Consider the following 13414-nt stretch of genomic DNA (forward strand, 5'->3'; position numbering starts at 1 on the left):
AGGGCAGGCAGGATTCAAAAAGTAGGCTTGAAAAAAGTCTCCAGGGAAACAGGCCCTCATGTTAATGGCTTCTGTATGTCTCCGGGGGTAACACTGTGGGCTTTTTCCCCTCGTGATGCTTTTTTTTATACTTTCTACTTTTTTTCTACAATAGGCATATACAATGCATAAACAGAAAATAATAAAGTAAAAACCTTAAAAAGAAAAGAGCCCCCAAAAGTCTATACAAAAGAAGGAAGAGATTCAAATGTAAATAAGTCCATTGATTGGTATAGTTGACTGACAATCGTATTGATGGACAGCATGACTCCAGCTACTTAATTGATTGTTTTTTTTAAATCAAGCATTGGGCCTCAGCCTTGGTAAGAAAGAAATATACCCTTCACCTCATAAAGGCATGAACTCTTCCTGGACTCTAGGATTTTGCCTCTCCTGAAAGAAGAATTCATGCAACATCCCTCCACCAAAGCCCTAAAATAACTTGAACTTTAATCTGTCTTTTTCAAAGGTAAGCAGGAGATCCTGAGATGAATAATATTGTATCATGGATTAATATATGGCATTTATGGATTAAAAAAAGAACCACCACATCAACAATACCAGCCAAAAGGATGTAGAAAATTTACCCATTGCCTTTTGTTTTTACATTTGTGTGAACCTTTCTGCTGTTAGAAATTTCTACGCCCAGCTAAGTTCGGGTTAGTTGGAAAATCAGAGGGAGCCCCCAGCGTATGAAAGGGTCATTCATTGAGGGTTGAGCACGAAGGTCCTCGGTCCACAGTGAGTTATCCTGTGCACATAACCCTCCAAGTACAGATGGCTCCTCAGGGCAGGAATTAAAGATGAAGAGAGAAATGACTCTCAAACGGAATACAGTACATTAATTCACTTAGAAGGCACCAGGGTGTGACTGCTTTACTGACTTTTCCAAAAGCACAGAATTTGGCCCCATTTCCAGTTATAGTAAATGTGTTTACTCCTTAAAATGTGCCTCTAAATTTCCCCAAATGAGGGCCATGGCTTATCACCAAATTTTAAATGAGCTGCTTGCTGGTTTGAAAACATTTGAGGTTATTTGGGCCTCAGAGACACTGGAGGCCCAGACATCACCTTTGTCTTCACCCTCCCCCAGAAGCGCCCAAGAGCAGGCAAGGCCTTTCACTCATGAGTTCTGGCAGTTGGCTGAGGCCTCCCTGAGGAGAAAAGAAAGGGGGGAAACTGTGCTGGGTGAGGTTGGCCTCTCCTAACTCTTATTAATAGAGAACATGTGGGCTGAGGCAAAGGCGGGGGCTGGGGTTGCTGAGTAAACAGGATGGGATGAGAAAGAGAATGATGCTTTTATATTCTTGTCTATTATAGATCCAGGGAGGCTCTTTAATGCAGATGAAAGGGAGAGACAGATTTAAAGGAAGTAGCTTCCAAAGCTAAATTTGCAGACCACTGACGTCTGTCTACTTTCTCATTTCCCATGGAAGGAAGCTGTGTGGTCAACTGGCATTGCTAACCAACTGCCAACCAGATTTCACTAAGGTTTTCCTACTCTATGGCTCTATTACACCTCTATCTGAGAATTCTTCTCTAGAGCTATCATTTATTTATTCATTCCACCAATATTAACTGAGGGCTGTTATTTGCCAGGCAACTTTTTGGGCACTGTGAATACAGTAGTGAACAAGACAGCCTTCATGGACAGTCTAAAGGAAGGGGAATAATGAAGAATGACAATAGGCTCGTACAGACTGTGACACCAACCAGACGCAGGGGGCATGGGGGCTGGAGAGGGAGCACAGATCCAGACTTTGTCCGGAGAGGGGTGGTCAGGGAGGGCTCCCCTGAAAAGGGGTCCATGACACCTCCATTGAGCTTGGAGTTAGCCGACTGGAGAAGGGAGGGGAGGACTTGAGGCTGGACATGACAAGACGTGACAAAATGGAGGTAACAGCATCATTGCTTAGAAAACACATGTTCCTCTCAGGGATGAGGGAGGAGACAGACATCTCCCCAAAGCCTTTAAGGAAGGATGCTATAGAAATTACACAAAATTATGCTGTTGTTTCAGGGAACCACCCAGGTGAGATGTCACATCTAGAGGAGAAAGGAGAAAGAATGATGTTTGCATCTGAAATTTTCTTCCACATGCTGACCTACTTTTCGCTCAAGCCCATCAATGCCATTTTATGGAAAGGAAATTAAAGACTAAAGGCAGGCAGATATGTGAGGGAGTTTCCCCTTTCCTCATCAAAGAATGCTGATATTTTTACAAATATAAGCGTTTATTTCTTTAAGATTTTATTTATTTATTCGACAGTGAGAGTGAGAGAGTACAAGCAGGGGGAGCAGCAGAGGGAGAGGGAGAAGCAGGCTCCCCGCTGAGCAGGGAGCCCGATGCGGGGCTCAATCCCAGGACGCTGAGATCATGACCTGAGCCGAAGGCAGATGCCTAACCATCTGAGCCACCCAGGCGCCCCTAAATGTAAGTGTTTAAAATGTCTTTTTAAGTATGTTTGCCCCCATAGTCTTAGAAGTAGTATTGCCAAGATAAACCATCACATTTTAAATTGTGTGTTGAAATCTGAATATCAGGAAATTTTCTTATCGTCGAAATTTAATTTTAATACTATATATGCATATAAATACTTAGTATTTAGAAGACTGAATCTTCCCAAAAATATTTAAAAAAATACATAGGAACATAACTGATAAGGTTTTAACCATACCAAAAAGATAGCTAGTATTAGAGATCTGAACTGTTACAGATTTTTTTTTTATTTATCGATTTTATTTCAGACAATATAAAAGACAGGAGAATTTTGTCAGTGTGAAAAAAACACTTTATTTCATGCCATTATTTCTTTTCAATCTGCTAGCTAAAAACATGTCCATATCAAGCTTTTGTTTCTTGATCCTTATTATAGTCTCCATAAAAATCATTAGAAATATACTGTCTCAAAGAGAGAAGCTGATTCCTTTCCTGTCCAAATTATTAGTTTTCTGATTGACTTTGAAAACCAAAACTTTACTCTCTTTGAGGGAAAATAATCTATTTTTCTAGAGAATTTCAATCTGTCAGTCACTCTGATAGACGCATAGCTCCTACTGTATTATTTTTTGCTTCAGCTAACATATGTTGAAACAAAATCATTTTTAAGCTGAAGACAACTCAACATTCTGATTAGCTCTAAAAGTTCTTCATTCAACCAGTGACTGCCAAGTTTCAATGTAAGACATTATCTTGACTCATTTTCTTCAAGTATCGAACAAGTGTGTGATCTGCCCCAGAAATAAGAGTTGCATCCAAACATTGTCTTAGTAGAGAAGCTAGAGCTGCTAAATTTGTAACTCATGTATTTTCAGTTTTAAGTCTCACAGAAAGATACTTCAGCTCCAAGACATGAGATGATTATGAGGGGGGGTGGAAAAAGCTTAGGAAGTCTTCACTTTTCATCATTTTTAGTCAATGATCCATTTGTATTTTGGCCAAAAAGTATTGTTACAATGGCTTACTTATATGAAGGCAGAGCTACAATTTTCACTGATATTTCCTTCTGGGGACTAGAGAATTCAGTGCTTGGGCCAAAAGTATAGATTGGGTTTAGACAGTTGGGGGTCTTTTTCAGCAATTTTTTTTCACAGGAACATTTCTTTGAGAAATTGTTTTAGTTTATGCTGAAATAATTTACCGCTCACACTAGCTGAGTTTTATACAGGTTAGTCATCCAAAAGGACCTGGACCTCTGGAAATGTGGTCATATTCACTAAGTTGCTATCCTGAAGGAAGAAATCTGATTAAAATGTTTTAAACAAGTCAGTGGAATAAAATGAGAGAGCTAGCTTACTTAATTGTTTTGTCTGTCTTCCTTCCTTTCTTCTTTCCTTCTCTCTCCCTCTCTCTCTCTCTCTCTCCAGATATCTTTAGCCTGAAGCCTATTTGTTACATGTTTTTACAACTCATCAGCAAAACCACACTTCTGTCAGCCAGAATAGTTAGACAATATACCAATTATTTAAATTGTCAGAACCCTCAGGTAAAAATGCTCCAGGTGCCAAAAAGCAACAGTCCTCTTCAACATGCAGAGAAGTTGCTTTTCCCTAGGGTTTAGAATTGGGCTTTCCTCTGACTCAGAGGGACCAACACGTGTGGCCTTCAGGCTCGAGCTTCTTTCCAACAGTCTGGAATCATGATGTTCTGAAGGACAGCATTGCCATGGACTCACAGGTCACCGAGATGAGCCAGTGCTCCAGGGACATTAAGTGAAAAAGGCCGGCATCAGACCCCTGGTGCTCAAAACTAAAACTAGCTGCTCAACAGACTCACCTGGGGAGTTTTAAAAAACTCTTTGAATGCTTGGGTGTGATATCATTGGCCTGGGATATGGCCTGGGCCTTGGTATTTTTAAAAGCAACAAAGCTTGAGGATCATTATTTTAAAGTATACAAAATTCACATTTATGCCTTCGATAAATTAGGGTAAAAGAAATTCCCCCTCCTCTGAGCTGAAAAGTTAATCAAAGAGAGAGGAAACCATTCTTACAATTGCCATTCCTCCTGTTGTCATTTAATATAATCAACTGGCCATTTATAAATCCATTAAGATTTTTAATCACTTTGCTTGGCCCCTCTTCAGAAGCTCTGTGTCAGGAACTTTAATATCCGAGCAACTAAACATCTGCCAGTACAAACCCCATGTTGTTTCCTTTCTTCTGGGGCCCTGGGTTAGAGAGGGCTAGGAAACTCAGTTGCTAGGAGCAGTGCTAGTGAGCCGTCGCACTCAGAGTGTCCCTCACCCTGGTCCAGCAACTGTGGTCAGGCAGGAAGGTGGGCCCAGGGCCTCTAGAGTTTCCAGATTTTCAAGAGAAGCTAGAAATCGTCTTATTTATGTGAAAGCTCCCAACAGCTAAACATTGGCAAGTAGTTGTGAATAATCAAAACACATCTGCGGACCAAAAGGGAGCAGCCACTTTGCAACCTCTGGCCTGGAAGGCTCTTCATCTCCCTGTCATGTGGCTAACTCCTACTCAACGTCAGGTAATCACTTCGGGAGACAATTGTGTGGGGAAAGCTGCCCCCAGCACCTCTCTTCGTCTCCCCTTTCCCCCCAGCCTAGTGTTCCAACCCTGGGCACTCAAGCACGGCTCCAAAGCTTATCTCCCTGCAGTGCGATTGTGTGTGGGTCTCCCTCTAATAAGTGCCCAATGCCCAAGGCAGGGATGGTGCCTTAGTCCTCTTATTCTAGGAAGGTATGTTAATCCCAAACTGGAGACTGACTCAGCAAACAAATGCTATTAGATGCTTACTATGTGTATATAGAAAAATCTAACAAATTATGGCCCCTCAGAAATATGAATTAAGAACATACACCCTAGGGCGCCTGGGTGGCTCAGTCGTTAAGCATCTGCCTTGGCCTCAGGTCATGATCCCAGGGTTCTGGGATCGAGTCCCACATTGGGCTCTCTGCTCCGCAGGAAGCCTGTTTCTCCCTCTCCCACTCCCCCTGCTTGTGTTCCTGCTTTAGCTATGTCTTTCTCTGTTAAATAAATAAATAAAATCTTTAAAAAAAAAAAAAAAGAACATACACCCTAGGAAAAGTCTTTCCTCTCCAAATCGATGTTGTTTACCTTTGTGATTTGCATCTCCTCCCAAATCTAGTTCACTGGTGAGCATCCCCAGACCATCTCCACAGGGTACCTTTATCCTTAAAGTGTTGCTTAGTGGTTAAGGGAGTGGTCTTTAAAGACAGTCTAGGTTTGAGGGGGGCAGACAGCGGGCAGGATGGAGGCCACCTTGGAGCAGCACTTGGAGGACACAAAGAAGAATCCATCCATCGTCAGAGTCCTGTGCACAGATTCACAAGGACTTCATCTGGGCTGCCGTGGGACCCTGTCAGATGAGCGTGCTGGGGTGATATCTGTTCTAGCCCAGCAAGTGGCTCAGCTGACCTCAGACCCTACTGATATTCCTGTGGTGTGCCTAGAATCAGATAATGGGAACATTAGGATCCAGAAACATGACAGCATCACAGCGGCAGTGCCCAAAGCAGCCTCTTGACATCTCATATCAGTTCTCCAACAGCCTGTCACGGGGGCTCGATCCTACCGATGTTGATTGTATTGCAGAACTATTACAGTTCCAGTAGTTAGGCCATTTATTTAGTGTGCATTGGGCACTTTTCCATTAATTTTAGACTAAGCTGCTTTTGACACTCGATGGACTGACTTATCAAAATATTAGTAAGAAAAGATCATGTTTTGAAGCAGCAGATCCAGGTCACTTTGTACATAGAATTTTGTTATGTTCAATAAATCTGGTCAGAGGAAAATAAAATAAAGACAGTCTAGGTTCATATTTGGGCTCTTCCACCTGTGTGACCTTGGGCAAGGTACTTTATTCTCAGTTTTCTTACACGTATGTGTTTTTTTTTTAAATTGAGGTATAGCTCACACACAAATGTTACATTAGTTTCAGGTGTACGACTTAGCGAATGGACAACTACCTTATGCTATGCTCACCCCAAGCGTAGCTACCATCAGATACCATACAACACTGTTGCATCAGTTTTCTTATATTTAAACTGGGGGTAATAATGAAACCTGCCTTAAAGGGTTATGTGAAAATTAATTATGCCGACAGCTATTTACTGTGCTGGGCCATTACTAGTACCCATCATTGAACACGGTGCCTTCCAAGAACGCTGCATAGTGAGCATGATTACCCCATCTGATGGATGAGGAGATAATGAGGCTCCGGTGTCAACTAAACTACCCAAGGTCACTCTGCTGGTACACTGCAAAACCAGGCTACAAACACAGATCTGCTACCAAGGCCATCGCCTTTCCAATTATACTAGAGAAAAATCAACCTGGTCCTCCCAAATTGTTGTCAGTCTGCCAACACTTAAAACCCACCCCCACACATGAAGCTAGTCCCTTAACAAGTACCTAAATACAAGTGAATTCCTTTCATCTTTAGATTAATAATAATAAAAACTAACAGTGAGCTCTGTGTTCTCCACGTGGTGCTAAGCACGTGTCTTTCATTGTCATCTTTAACCTCCCCCAGGGACTTATTATTTTCAGATGAGGAAACTGAAATCCAGAAGGTTAAGTCACTTGCCCAAGGACACAAAGTAGTGTCTAAGCCTAGACATTGACTCCAAAGCCATTAAGAGTTCTCAATCTCTCTGCCAGGCATTGGGATTTCCCAGACCAATACAATTTCATTTAAAAAATAATCATAAAATTATGAACCAACTTACCAACTCTTTATTTCATTGCCATTTGCTCATAAAAGAAAGAACGCGCTAACCCAGAAACTGTTGAGAGTTCATCATCTCAGAGTAAAATAATTAGATACATTTAACTGTATAAAAAGTTCCGGACATTGTTTTTGTTTGTTTGTATGTTAACTGCCTCCTTGCCAACGCTTTCTCCCGGTCCTTCCCAACCTTGTCACCTCCCTTCCACTTTATCATTTCTCTCTTTGACTATTACTTCCTTCACAGCCAGGATAACTGGCCCACAAGTAGCACTGGCATCATTTAAACTGGAAGGGGGAAGCCCAAATGCCAGGGTGAGCGAGGGGCTTGGTTCAACCTTGGCAATGGGGGAAGCAGCGGGGATGGGGGGAAGCTGTCCACGCTGATCACAAGGCTCGAAAGGGAGACCATGGTGCGCGACGGAATGCGGCAGAGAGTCCAGCAAAATGGAGGATGAAAAGGGCAGGGAAAGGGGCAAAGGGCTTCTCCACTTCCACATTCTTGACACCCAGACAGAGGGAGGGAATGGGCCAGTGGTAAGAAGGAGGCAGGGTGACAAAGCGAAGAATGTTTGCATTGTGCTGACAACCACCCACGGGGGCCTCCTCGCAAATGAGTCCCTCCCGTGGATTTCTTTTGAGTTAACGTGGAATTCAGTTCCCTAAACTCAATCTGAAAAATGGAAGTCACATTCAGTTTCACTCATTTATTCAATGTTTATTAGGACCCTATCATGGCTGGGCCTTGTAATGTGCACTGGGGAAAGGTTACCTTAATAAGATTGGTTTGGGCCAGCTTTCAAGAGCTAATAGATGGGTAGCGGAGACAAAATATGTTTGCTTTATTTTTCATTTCTTTTTTGTGCATGCATATTAAGGTACTCATATTCAATTGGAGAAATTCCTGTATTTTCTATCTATGGTAATATTAATAAACCTATTCATGAAAAATCTTATCCTCGATGGGGACATACCTAACAAATCCAATTATGTATAAGCAGAAAGTTGTACACAATTTCTTAGAGAATAGATAACCCACAAGGCATGAGGAGGAGAGGGACCTATAACCCTGGTTAGAATACACAATTTGCCAGGATCCCTACATAGGTAGTTATACTTCATGTGACTAATACCCAGAAGGAAATTTAATCTGCAATGCCTATTTTAGTGAGTTCTTCCCCAGGCACATTAGCAAGACAAGTTTTTGTTCTTTTTGATGGGGGGCAGGTGCAAAGTAGGCTGGGGGAAAGGGGCCAAATGTAGGGGACCGAATTCCCCAAAACGAAGAAAGAAGTCAAAGGCTACCTCCCGCAACCCCCCTGTATCAGGAAACACTCATTTCTTTTATGCCCAGTCTGTGTTGCCCCTGTTTGGCTTTAGGTCAATGCAAGTAGCACGTGACCTGCTGAAATTAATTCTACAAAACAATGGAATTGGGTTTCCAAGATCTCATCCTATTACTTTTGATAACAAATTATTTTTTCTCTCTCACAGTGAGTTCCTGACACTTTCAACTTTGGTGTTGCTAGTGAAAAGGAATGAATTAAAAATGCAACGAAGTGCATTTCCTAAAAACCTTTGGTGGGTTTAAGGGCATTTTACTTCTTTTTATTGAATGTTTCCCTTCCCTATTAACTAACTTAAAAGGATAAAATGTGCACATGGGGACAGGGGTAGGATTTAACCTCCAAATTCAGGGACTGGCTTACTAATTCAGTCCTGTTTGTTATTCGATTCCAAAAGGCATTTACCTACAAGAAGCTGGTAAGAGTCTTTAAAAGCCATTCCTGAAAAATCTCATACAATGAAGAAGCAATACTCATTGCATTCCCACAATTCTGCTTGAAGAAATAAAACAAACGTAAAAAAATGCACACACAGGTCAAAAGATGAGAAGGAAATATACCAACAGGTTAGCAGTGGTAATCTTTGGACATTGAGATTTGGAATGGTTTTTATTTTCTACTTTTTTGTCTTGGTCTACTTATAATTTTTCTACTTTTAACAACTATTTGCCTTTCATTGAGAAAAATGCTTTGGTGATGGACATTGGGGAGGGTAGGTGTTGTGGTGAGCACTGTGAATTGTGTAAGACTGAGGAATCACAGACCTGTACCCCTGAAACAAATAAAACATATGTTAATAATAATAATAAAATTAATTGATTAATTTAAAAAATACATTTAAGGCTATTTTTCCTCCCCTGGGGGACTCCAGGTCCTGCCCCCCACCCTGTATAGCTGGGTAAGAAACAACCCCCCCGCCTCATCCCTGCAAAGGATTGAAGATGTATTTTCTGAGAGTAAAACAGAGGGTCTCTGGAGTGGAGAGAGACGGGGCACAGCTGAAGACAGAAGTACTGTACAAAGTCAAAGGGTGTCTGATTGCAGATGCTGAGAGCTCCCCATGCACACCACACCAGTGTGCACACCGCCAGTGCCCTCTCCACACTCAGCTGCCATGCCTTCACCCTTCAACCAAAAAATGGAAGCACTTCTCTGACAACCGAAAAGGAAAAAAATCTAAAGATACGAACCTACCCTAGAGTTTCCCCAACTAAAAGGTCTAGCCATATGGCCCCCCAATGAACCCCAGTTGATAAGCCCCCAACCGCTAAGATCAGAGCAGACAGATAAGATTGACAGATTGCTAAGAAAGGCCTCGAACAGTGACTAAAACAAATGGACAGAAAATAGCAATTTGAATGAAACAGAGATTATACAATAAGAAAAAAATACTATCAGATAAAATACCGCAATTATGAAACAAGGATGGACTATTATGTTTAAATGAACATTCAAAAAACAAAAAAGAATGATTAGAAATAAAAAATATGAAAAACACAACAAAAGTGTTGAAAGATAAAACTATGCCAAAAACATTTTTTTTAGTAAAGATTTTTATTTATTTGAGAGAGAGAGAGAGAGCACAAATGGGAGCAGGAGCAGAGGGAGAAGCAGACTCCCTGCTGAGTGGGGAGCCCAACTCAGGGCTCCATCCCAGGACCCTGAGATCAGGGCCTAAGCCAGAGGCAGACGCTTAACCAGCTGAGCCACCCAGATGCCCCATAAACTATGCCAGAAAATTAAGCAAAAAGACCTAAAGGTAAGAAAAATTAGATAGAACATAGGAAAGAAAAGATAAAAGATATTCTTACGGGTGTAATATCCAAAGAACAGGAGTTCCAAAAAGAACAGATAAACAGGGGGCGTCTGGGTGGTCCTCAGTTCACTGGGGAGTGAAGGGAGTTTACAGGGTGATGGTAAAAGGAATCTCTGAGAGCAGCTAGCCCAAACTGCTGCAAACCATAATGCCCCTGGAGAGAATCTACAAGGGATAAAACTGGTAGGGTATGTGATCTACCTGCATATCTCCAGTGAAGCCAAATCCCAAAAAGTATAGATTGAAATGATTAAAAGAAAATAAAACAAAACACACAGAACACAAGGCAAATGGAAAAAGTAAGCGATATCATGGTTTACAAAATGACTCAGCTGTGAATGGTCATTGTCGTGTAAACCCTAGTGCAGACGGGACAAAAATTCTGACATAATTAAATCGGGAGGGCAGAGGGGATGAGGAAGGTTGTGTGTGTAGTAGAGCGTCCTGGGGGGCAGGGAGGAAGAGAGCCAACCCTCATCTTCCACGGTGCAGAGTTATTACTTAGCACCTACAACTGAAAAAATCAAGAAGTCTGCAATTTAAGCATATGAGATAGAGACATGGAGGTCAATATAAAAAGCAGCGGCTGGCACATGAAAGTGATCGCCTTTGGGGTGGGGAAAGTGGCGGACGGAGAGGTAGAGAACTATTGCGTTTCTTTGTAAACCTTGTGGAACCATTTTATTCTTTAAACCATGGGCATATATAATTTTGATAGAAGACTAGAAAAAAATGAAAAATTAAAAAGCGAAGGCTGGAACTGACTTTTAGAGCTATACATATATTTGGGTTGGAATCCCACCGTAGCACTTAACTTAAGTCCGCCCGTACTTAACTTCCTCTCCTCTCCGAGCCTATTGATTTCCACCTGTAAAATCAGGACAATGGCGGTTGTGAAAATTACATGAGGTTTAATGTGTGAGGTCCTTTGTCCATATTGGACAATTCATGTCAGCTCGTCGGTCAAATGGCCAAGGTTCTCATGCTCTCATGTGACCACTGTAAGAGACTAGCAGCCCTAGTTTTTCTGCCCTTAGAGCAGAGCTCTACTTAGGCCGATGTCCAACTGTTGGAGGAAGGAGATTTCAAATCAATGTTTCTCAGTCTTGAACAAGGTACAGATCCCTTTCAAAGGAGAACAAAATAAAACACCAAACTCTTAGGAACCCAGTGTTGACTTAGGCTCTTTTAATTATATCATTTAAATAAGATAGTATTATTTTTATAGGCATTAACTCCTTCAATACATGGAACTTAAGCAACGATAGAGTAAAAATAAATTTAAATGAAAACCAAATCCCAAACTGGTGGAATACAAGTGAACGCTAATTTTTTTAAGTTTGTTTGGCTGTTCCTTTCTTTAAGTAATCTCTACACCCTACATGGGGCTGGAACTCATGACCCAGAGATCAAGAATCACATGCTCTTCCAACCAAGTCAGCAAGGCGCCCCCAAGTGAACACTAATTTAATGTGACAGTTGGTGACATTTTGCTGAAACCAAATCATGGCTCTTCCAGAGCACACGCAATAGCAGGTTCTCATTGGTCCCCATGCCCAGGCCACGCTGTGTACTAGTTGATGACCCAATTTCTCATGGCTTTTCCGTGAAACCTCCCTCCACCGCTGGCTATGGCACTCTTACATCTTTGCATGGTGCTAGCATGTCTCTTATGCATCAGGTCTAATAATGCTTTTTTCTTGTTAGCCAGGTACAGCGAAAGTAACACAATTTGGCACCAACTTAATCGTAACAGAAACTCGGGCTCAAACATTGAGAAAAACCCTAAATTAAAAGTTGTCATGGAAAACTATGAAATCCCTGAATGGAACTCCCTGGTGGTTAATTAAGGCCTCCCAGGAAGCCTTAACCCCAAGTCAGGAGTCAGGCTTTTCCCAGGAGGAAGCAGGACCACCCTCCCTTTCTCCATGTCCCCCCAAGCCCTCCACAGGGTCCAGTCAAAACTGCTGCTTTATTATGCCTTTACCATACCCATGGGACATCTAATAAGTACTAATGAAGATGTCCTTCTTTCTACACCCAGTTGTTCCTCATTCCATTGTACTGCTTGTGATGGGTCCTTGGTTTGCTTTCTCTTTTTAAAATTTACTTTCTTTTTCAAAATACATAGTATGACATTTATCTCACACACAGGACAAAAACCAAAGCGTGGTCTCTGACTGCTCAAGAGACACAACTTCACCTTAGGATAGAAAATATTTGCTGACTTCTTTGACGCTAAAAAATATCCGTGTAATCTTTTAAAGATTTTGTTTATTTATTTATTTATTTATTTATTTATTTATTTATTTATTTGAGAGAGAGAGAGAGAGTACAAGCAGGGGGAGTAGCAAAGGGAGAGGGAGAAGCAGACTCCCCACTGAGCAGGGAGCCCAATGCAGAACTTGATCCCAGGACCCTGGGATCATGACCGGAGCCAAAGGCAGACACTTAATCAACTGAGCCACCCAGGCACCCAAAAATCTGTATATTTTTAATGGAATTTAGTATATATGTTTGTGATATACATTGTGATGTATTAAAAACAAACACAGCAAACTGTCCCTTTGTGGAATGACTTAATTTCCAAAGTTTTTGAGCCTTCTGTAGGAAGAGGTGGTACCATCAAAAGAAAAAAATATATAATATGTCCAAACTTCCCCACCCCAGCCTCTGCTCTTACCCCACAAGCCAGGCTCTTAGGCAGAAGGATAATCTCAGACATGGCAGGCTGTGTCCTCTGGCCATGGACATTCAGCCATATACGTTCGGTGCCAAAGGCCAGGGGGTGAAATGTCCTTCATAGCTCAAGACTTCTCTTTTTTGCAATCACAGCTGTCCATAGCAGTTATGACAATTTGGGTAATTGTGGCCATTTCAGGGGCTCCAGGTTGCTGCACTGGATGGAAGGAAGATTAAAAGGAGTTGCCTCTGTTCATATCACAAAGCCCTGCTATCCACTCATTTATTCCATAAATACTTATTAAACAGCTACTGTGTG

At 41.7% G+C, this 13414-nt stretch overlaps 1 long non-coding RNA gene and 1 pseudogene across 1 annotated transcript in view; one reads left to right on the plus strand and one right to left on the minus strand.

The window, feature by feature from the left end:
* Positions 1 to 11272, minus strand: part of LOC141373470 (uncharacterized) — a 74125-nt gene extending 62853 nt beyond the window's left edge. Inside the window, exon 1 of the long non-coding RNA XR_012379526.1 lies at positions 11229 to 11272. This is a non-coding gene — a long non-coding RNA (uncharacterized lncRNA). The remainder of the gene's footprint in view (positions 1 to 11228) is intronic.
* On the plus strand, positions 5770 to 6045 carry LOC112822052 (ragulator complex protein LAMTOR5 pseudogene; annotated as a pseudogene).
* Positions 11273 to 13414: the final 2142 nt, after the last annotated feature.

This window comes from Callorhinus ursinus, unplaced genomic scaffold (genome assembly GCF_003265705.2).
Source record: "Callorhinus ursinus isolate GAN/ISIS: 27379988/994484 unplaced genomic scaffold, GSC_fseal_2.0 scaffold1, whole genome shotgun sequence".
Classification (NCBI taxonomy): Eukaryota; Metazoa; Chordata; class Mammalia; order Carnivora; family Otariidae; genus Callorhinus; species Callorhinus ursinus.